At 41.9% G+C, this 9,030-nt stretch overlaps 1 long non-coding RNA gene across 1 annotated transcript; it reads left to right on the top strand.

Annotated features, from left to right (window-relative positions):
• The first annotated feature begins 1,837 nt into the window (after window positions 1-1,837).
• Window positions 1,838-5,925, top strand: LOC128893415 (uncharacterized). Its single transcript, XR_008461328.1, has 2 exons — window positions 1,838-2,408; window positions 4,080-5,925. It is a non-coding gene; the product is annotated as an uncharacterized LOC128893415 (long non-coding RNA).
• Window positions 5,926-9,030: the final 3,105 nt, after the last annotated feature.

Below are 9,030 nucleotides of genomic sequence, written 5' to 3'. Positions count from 1 at the left end.
GGTGCAACGTCAAAACGCAATTATCAATTTTCTTCAATTGCCACGCGACGGTGTCCGCCCCACTAAGATAACGTGGTTCGACCGTGTTGCTGCCATGCTGGCGAGGCAAAATCACGGGTCCGATAAGTCGACAAATTTTTCAAACAATTTTCGACGCAATTCCTTCCTTGGACTTCGAACGTCTAAAGCCAGAACAAAGAAAAAAGGGTAACGAATCTTCGAGCGTTGCATTTCACGAGGATTTTCTTCTTAAATTAATACAGGCGTTCGCTCTTGCGCAAACAGTGTTTGTTCCATCCACGTTTCATCGATGTTTATTATCCAGAGGGACCTTTATACATGTTCACTTATTTTTTTTTTCTTTTTTTTTTTTTTTTTTTTATTTATTTAAACATTTCAGACCTCGTGTAAGATTTACATCTGCTGTACCTTTAAATATTTCCTTTAGGGCAAGGTGGGACAGTTTTTAAACGTGTCGAGTAAGAATGATAAAAATTGAAACGAACCCCTGAGCCCTTTTTTAATTACCCAGACCTGCTGGAAAAGAATGGATGACGCTGCTGAACGGTTTTAAAAATAAAGTCGGCGACACTTTCGCGGAGTTGACGCGAGGCTGGGTGATAATGGATGCTCCACGGGCGAAGGCGAGCACACCAACGATCGCTGATCACGAGCCCGTTGAATGATTCCCTTGTTGTCTATCGTGAACATTGGAAGCCTTTGAATTCGTCAAATCGGCGGGACGCGTGCTGCTCACGAGAATCGATACAGGCCAATTAAAGACCGCGAGGAATTATTAAAAGCGACGGTCCGTTATACGAGGACCGAGATAAAGCAGTGATGAAACTGTGGGTGTATTTCGCGATAGACGAACTTCTTATGAAACAAATACGGTAAGACCACGCTCGACGCTACCCTGCTCCGTTCTAACTGGCGTGGACACGGTTCCTTCGGTGTAATAACGAGTCACTGGTGGACAAAAACATTCTTATCTAAAAGTTTCTAATATCGAATAAAAGATACACAAAAACTAAGTGTTTAGATTTATCTCGACGAAAAGTTCTATGAAAAATACAATTTGTGCCCGAAACGCGCCATTGATGGTCGCGCGGCGGCCATAAGAAATTTTCTAACCATCGACGGAGCATAAATTGCGGTTACAGCGATAGTGCAACCGCGGCGGGAGATACTGCGCGATAAGATCAAATTTACTAGAAACGCGAGAGAGCATCGTTGAAAGAGGAATTTACATAGTAATATTCCACGCGATTGCTCGCCACGCGTGATAAGGAGCACGTTCAAAAAACGCGAAGATAAAAACACGAATGCCGTGGAAAACACGCGTATGAGGCGAACGATTCTCGATCACGGGCCCTTCTCACCTGGTCGATCGAGAGATCCGCGAACGGGACACGTCGCTACTGGAAACCAATTAACGGGACACGTTCAAATAAGCTGATGTAAATTGGAGCACTTTCAAATTTGGCACATCCATAATACAGTGCTTTGATGTGCAATGGAATATCGAATATGTATTTTTCTACGTGAATATTATATACGAACAGTTTAAATTATTAAGTTCTTGAATTAAAGGAAACTGTAAATGTCAAAAATTCATAAAAAAAAAAAAAAAAAATAAAATAGTAAAGATACTTATCCTTACGGATTTATTTATATCTACGGATAGATAAGTCGTCGCGGAATGTATGTTCCCAACCAAACAACTATCTTGTTTATCTCGAAGAGTTGTCTTCAGCGACACTTACCTTTCGATTAGAATATGATTATGCGATGCTTCTTTTCTCTCCACAATCTTAAAAGTGTTCAACCTGTTAACTGATAAGTTGGTTGAGACGTATATTGTTTCTACGGAAAAATCGACACCTTCGGCTTTTTTTTCAAACTTCGTAGTGGTATAAGATGACGCATCGATAACGACGGACAATTATAAATTGCACAGTAACAAGCGCGTTTAGGTAGCGTTATGCAATGGAATGCTCTATTTTTAAAGACGATTATGACGCGGAATGCTTTTTTCAATGGCTTCGACGTAGAGCCTCGAAATCTTTCATTTCTCGCGAACATGGTTCACGATTTACCATCGACAAATTTTTAAACAATAATTTTACTTCCGATAGGCGATTGTGGAGTCGTGGAGTGTAACCCACGACCTCTAATGTTTTCATTAAATGTTTATCGAGAAGTTGATGGAGTTTATGGAGAATTGGACAAATCCTAGTGAGTGATAAAGGCACTCGAGTAGCGATTCGCTTCTTCAGCTATTTCCAACATTGCGCGACGCTTACCCATCCGATGTTTACTTTGGAACTTTGTTTATCTGGATACGCCTTATCAAGCACTATTGAGAATTCACGCGCGCCGGAGAATTCCTGGTTGGAAATCCATAGGTGAGACTCTTTTTCGGTTCGTATCCACGCCAAGGCTCGCCTTCGAGACATGCGCGCTTAATTGAATAATGAATTACAAATTTATTTTTAAATATACAGTAGGTGTAAAAAGTATTCGTACACAGATCAATTTCCAAAAAAAACTGTGAAATTGTAATTTATTTACTAATTTTTTATAAACGATGACATTCTATTCATTCTGAGAAATCTCTAGAATACATAGATTACAACAAAAAATTGCTGTTTATGTAAGTTGCGAAATTAACAAGATAAAAACAATTAATCGATAGAAATGTTGAAGCAATAAGTATTCGCACAACTGTTTACGAGTACTTGACTGGAAATTTGATGTTTTCTAATTCGTACGGAGCAATACAAATACTTATTGCTTCTATACTTTTACCCACTTTTCCCATTTTTTTTTTTTGTTAATTTCACAAATTATATTAAATAGTAAATGTTGTTTGGACTATATCATCTATCTTGGAGACTTCCGAGAATATGTAAAATATTATTGATTATAAGAAAAGAAGTTGAGAAAATTACAATTTCACAGAAAAGTTTTTTGGAAAATTGATCGGTGTACGAATACATTCTACACCCACTGTATGTGTGGGTTATACGAGGATAATTGCTTATGAAAAACATTGTCCGCGAGACACGATTGAAATGAATGCATAGCTTTTACGTTACGTAGCCTGTAAATAATATCCAATCCTTCGCATCGCCATCTTTGTTTTCGTTTTCTTTGCTTCTCGATAGCGTCTTCCTTGGCTCGACCTTCGAGGAACCGTTCGGTTGAATTACAAGCGTCTGAACGTTGAATGCAAAACATCGGTGCTGTCTGATTCTGTGCGGAAACTATCATTGCAAATGTTATCGCTTTATTTCTGGCTTCGTTCCCGAAACGGCCTTCGACCGAGCGCGCCATTGGATTGTTTGAAAAGCCGTGTAACGCTCGAGTCAAGACTGAGGCTGAGATTATACGAGTAGTTTATTGTTCGAATGCTACAAATTACCTTCTAGTAGTAGAGTTAAAAGTTCAAATCACATATATGTATATATTAGGTTGTCCGGAAAGTTCGTGCCAATTTTTAAGAAAACTTCAAACGCACATTTGAATTGTAATATACGTTTATTTATATGTATATTTATTGAATTACATAGGTACCATTTTGTTCCACAACCTTTCCACCTTTTAAGGGATGTACATATATATACAGGGTGTCCCAAAAGTCGGGGAGGAGCCGGAAATGGGGGGTAGCTGAGACGATTCTGAACAACAATTTCCTTTGCAAAAATGTCGGATGGGGCTTCGTTAAGGAGATATTAAGAGAAAACCCCGACCAATCAGAGCGCGCGTAGACCGTTGAAGCGGCCGCGGTAGCGAAGGCTACGCGCCGGCGGCCGCGCTTGTACGCGAACAAGTGACTCGACGTGCATCGAAGGACATTGACGCTGCCGTCTAGCGCGTAGCCTTCGCTACCGCGGTCGCTCGGACGGTCTACGCGCGCTCTGATTGGTCGGGGTTTTCGCTTAATATCTCCTTAACGAAGCTCCATCCGACATTTTTGCAAAGGAAATTGTTGTTCAGAATCGTCACAGCTACCCCCCATTTCCGGCTCCTCCCTGACTTTTGGGACACCCTGTATATATATTATTTGTTTTCAGCCATTTCGACATATTCAGACCTGCACCACCTATCAAAAATCAGCATGGACTTTCCGGACAACCCAATACTTGGATCACTTCGAATATTAGGAGTACTTTCGATCATTCGCGTTGATTACTATTCGAAAATTTAATGTTTAAGCAGTTCCATCTTTGAATACTTCGAGATTTGAGTAGTTCGACACAAAAATATTCGAGTGTTCAAATGCGAAGCATTTGGACGAGTGGTCCCGAGCCTAGTTAAGTCATGACTGCATTATTATGGTAGCTGTGCGTGCCACGACGCATGAGAGTTTGTGTACACGGTGCTCACGGGTCTGAAAGCGTGGGGCGTGTCTGACGTTAAACGGGTCAGAGCCCTTCACAGAAAGTATCACGTAAACATCTTGCGACTAAAAATACGTTCAATGGAAATGCGTTCGTTTTTGTCCAACCGTTTTGTTGTCTGGTAGTTTTAATTATAAATGGATTCGACGAACCCTGTGAACTCTATTACATCGTTCGTATAAAAATAGAATATATCGGTAGAAATTGTGGGAATATAAATTTGTCTTCGGCTTGTTTACATCGGCAAAAACGGTGCCACGTAAAAATTGCTTGGACTGAACCGTGCCCGATAGTCATTCCTTTGTATTATATGCGGTTGAAGATAGATCACAGAAAATATCACGGCTTTAGGAGAATAATAATAATATTTTGTGGAAGCATAAAAAAAGCTTCAGCCTTCGGAAAGAGATTATGCTGAGTACAAAAACACTGTTCGTTTGATGTATATGCACGTTCATGCCATCGGCTATTACAGAACCTTGACCGTTTTAGACGATAATCTGAGTTTCCTAGTGTAAAACTCACGTTTCTATTACTTCATCGCAAATCCAGTGAATTAATCATTATATAAAATGTGATAAGAGTTACATATATTTTTATTTATTATTTTTATAACTACGATCGCAAAATATAGATTTCAGGTAGGGGATATAAAATGCATCGCGTTATTCTCAATGAATGACACCTTCGTGGGTAAGTACGATCCCTCTGATACCTATTGTTGGCATCTTAAAAATATTCTGTTTCTATTACCAGGCGAGAAAGAAGAACCTAGGGACTTTTTGAAATACACCATGCCGTCGCAGATGTCGCTAGAGAAGAAGCTGCCTTCTGGAAATTGAGCAGAGCTCTCGGTCGATAAATACTCCGTTCAAAATTTCCCGCTTTCGGAAGCAGACCGCGCGCAGTGGGCGGAGCTAGTTTCCCCTCTGCGCTCCCCACTTCGGTTCGCGTAGTCACGCTGCGTTGGTGGGAGTGGGGGTTGTTTGGTATCGCGTTTGTTTAGTTGCTCGCTGACAGCGGCCGCGGTATGAGCTGTCGTGGTGCGTGTATGCGTTCTCCGTCGGCACTCGTGCGTGGAAAACGCGAGAACCGGCCGTAAACGCGGGTAAGGAAAACAAGGAACGCTTTCGAGACGGCCTGTAAACCGTTCAACGGAAAAGAGAAGCGTTCGCAAGCTACGTACATTGTCCGGTGATCGGGAAACGTTTGTTGTGCCTCAAAAGTGTTTTACTCCCGGCTGTTCTACGCTTTCTTTTTATTTTTATCCCTTGTCCTCGCTTTATATCGTCTCTCGTACCAACCTGTTCCGTCTAAACGCTGATTCTCGTTGCGTGTGCTGTGTCACTTGTTCTATGTCAACGACGTCACGACGATCTGGGACGGAGCAGCAATCTTCATCATCTCACGCGCAGTACCTGCAACGATGTCAAGCATGTCGACGTTGATTTGGTGATGGCAGAACGCAGAGGATGTCACGCCGCAAGCAGAGCAACCCGAAACCGCTGAAACGTGAGTCGTAATCAATGTGACTCCGAATTTTTTCTTCGTCATGCAGCTTACTTTCGTTTCCCCATGTAATCAGTGTGCCGCGTCACGCGTGGCGTGGCGAACCATTGACTGCGGACGACTCACACGTGTGAGCATTCCGAGAACTATGTATTGCCGTCTCGATCGCACGTGTGAGTGATTTAAAAGCCGTCTACTTTCCTAGGCGAGTCATTTAAACGCGCGACTAGTCGTCCTCTACGCATCGAAACGGTCGAGAATACGATGACGCGTATCTTTTCTGACTCATCCTTTGCTTAGAGAAATTAAAACATGTTTTTCGTAGCCTGTTTTCTTTCGGAGTAAATCAAAGTTACGTATAAATAGTCCAAGAAGTGACGCAGTCTAAATTGACACGTTTAGAGAATCCGCCGTGGAACGTAAAATTTTGGTGAACAGGGTCCGCAGTCAATGGGATAAATCGTGTTTGTCGTGCCTTGTGACGAGTTACCCGGAAAAACGGGTTTCTCGACGCGGCGTGTGCTTTTAGCCGGTCGCCACGTTGCTTGACAGGTGATTGGGCGTCGTGGGTTGTCAGGCCGCGTTTCCACTCGCCGGTTTACGTACCGTGCAAACTGTCTCGGCCGATTCGCGTCGCCTGTAATTCCTTCGCATAAAAACAGACCTCGCCGTCCTTTTTAACAGTTCTCTGATCTTTTACAACGAGTTTCGGATCTCTATCGCGTTGTTCGATTGGCGGGAATGTAATAGAGCCGAGTTAATTGAATGTATTTTTATACGTGAAATTTTACTGTTTTTGCTTCGGTGTTTCTCCTCGCGATCGTTCGCGCGTTCGACGTATTTCGTACGATTGTGTATCATTAATGAATTCGATGTTAAGTTATCCAAGAACGAGAAAAGGCCGTCGTCGCTGGACAGGTTCGCTTGTCGTCAGCTTGACAGCTGACTTTACGAGCTCGCGGGTCACGTGGTCGATCACGCATGTAGCGTTCGACCGCGTGCGTACTCCGATACTCTGGAAACCGTCGCATTTCACTTTTAAACGATAGCGATCAGAGTCGATACCTATTATTAATCGAGTTAATCGCCACTGTCTTCCGTGCAATTCGCGTCTCTCGCGATGTGGACTTTCTGGCCTACGCGCTAGTATCGGACCCGTCGCTTCGGGATTAGTTCTGCGCATGAAGACTGTGTAAGGAGATCCAACACCGTACGAAAATTAATTACTAGGAAACTGTTATCAAAATACCGAGCTTAAAGTTATGAATATTTCTACCACTCGCGGCGCGAGTGAGCACAGACTACGATATACATTTGTATACAATTTATCTACAGATAATCTTCAGAGCGCCCTGCGCTTGACCGGCGGTCCATTTGTTATTGCAAAATATGTATGAATTTTTTGAGGCCTATATATTTTTGAATACCTACAGATAGTATTAGGTAGACTGGAAAGTAATGTCGTTTTTTCAGAGCCGGCGTGACCTTTTGCCGGGCCGGGTTGAACAATTTTGCGGGGCCTGAATTCACATTCAAATCGTACACTTGAGTTTTACAACGAGGAATTATTTATTTACAATTGCTATATATTTTGTGTAAGATGAATATTAAACAATAATACTTTGATGATTTTTGTCGCTCCTTTCAATTCAATCATCGCTACTAAAAAAATGTCTTGCATCTCAGCAAAAATTGCTTCCATTTGTTAATGGTATCATCAGTCTGTAAAACGTTAATCAAAATCGGTACCTGTTAATTCAGTAATTTTCCGAACGAAATATTCGTAACTTCGAGTTCGGGATTTTGCTAAAAGTTTCTTAAAATATAACGAATAATGTATCCAAATATGTTGAGAACTCGGGATATTTTTTGCCGTTTTGTCTGTACGTTCGTTTAGAGATAAAGATTGTATTATGGATACAGATGATTGATACGTGACTATTTATAACAATTTCCACGCCGACACACACTCACATTGTGATATATACTAATATCGAATTTCGTCCACTTTATTCCGCACTGTGTGCCGGTACGTGTCGTTGCCGGAACGTGACGGTCCGTGTCGTATAGTCTGAATCGATCTTTATACTGTGAATCCCTCGATGCGTAGCTCTCGACTTTCTCGCAATCGAAATTCGCGTTCGGATCGACTCCCGTTTCGATTCTCGCGGTTCTAACGCGAGTCCTTACGCAACGGCGAACCGCACGCGTTATCGTAGCCGCCAATTAAAGCTATCGACTTCCACGACTTCGATCGTATCGATCGCACGGCCGTCGCTCGGGCCCCGTTGCACAAATTCGTATCAGACTGATTTCTTTCTTTCTTTCGTTCTTTTTTTTCTTCTTTTTTCTTTTTTATCGATCTCGGCGTAAAACGATCGAGGTCAGACGAGATCGCGGGTGCCGATTCCGCGAGATCCTTCGTCCCTCGACCGCCCTTGTGTCGCGGTTTGATCACGTGGCCCGCGATCACGAGAGTCGCCGTCCACTTTCACGTGGCTGGCTCGTTGAACCTTGCTGGTTAGGGTTAGGATTGTTCCGAGCTTTTGCAATTTGAATTATGCCTGATTTCTGAAGATATTCCACGCTGGGATCATTGGCAAATATTTACAATAGTATATACAATGTATTAGGCCAAAAGTTTCAGAACCCAAAAGTTTCTTTCGCTTTATTAATAAGAAATACATGCACAATATTTTATGTTTCATGTTACATTACTGAATTACGTGCACGATTCATTTTGCTCCATTACTGTTACAACATGAATATCTATGAAATTAGATTGTCTATTTATAGAAACACGAGCACATAAAATAATTGAGCGCAACTCGCGAAAGAAACTTTCGGGACGACCTAATACTTTTGTGTAATACAATGATTTTATTTCGCACGCACAACGATAACTCGCTCTTCTTCGTAGTCACGATTGTCGTTCAAAGCGTAAGCACAGACTGATCGTGTTAACCGAGAAAGAGATTCATAACAGCAAGTTCTGTTTATCTTTATGTTCCTAGAACCGAATTTGTCACGTACCAAAGCGAGTAACACTTGTCCTTATAGCAAAATCATACGTGTGCCGATACTTTTTTGACTATAGATTTTTCGTTTTTTTTTT

Source organism: Hylaeus anthracinus, unplaced genomic scaffold (genome assembly GCF_026225885.1).
Source record: "Hylaeus anthracinus isolate JK02 unplaced genomic scaffold, UHH_iyHylAnth1.0_haploid 27457, whole genome shotgun sequence".
Taxonomy (NCBI): domain Eukaryota; kingdom Metazoa; phylum Arthropoda; class Insecta; order Hymenoptera; family Colletidae; genus Hylaeus; species Hylaeus anthracinus.
This window is presented reverse-complemented; position numbering and strand designations above follow the sequence as displayed.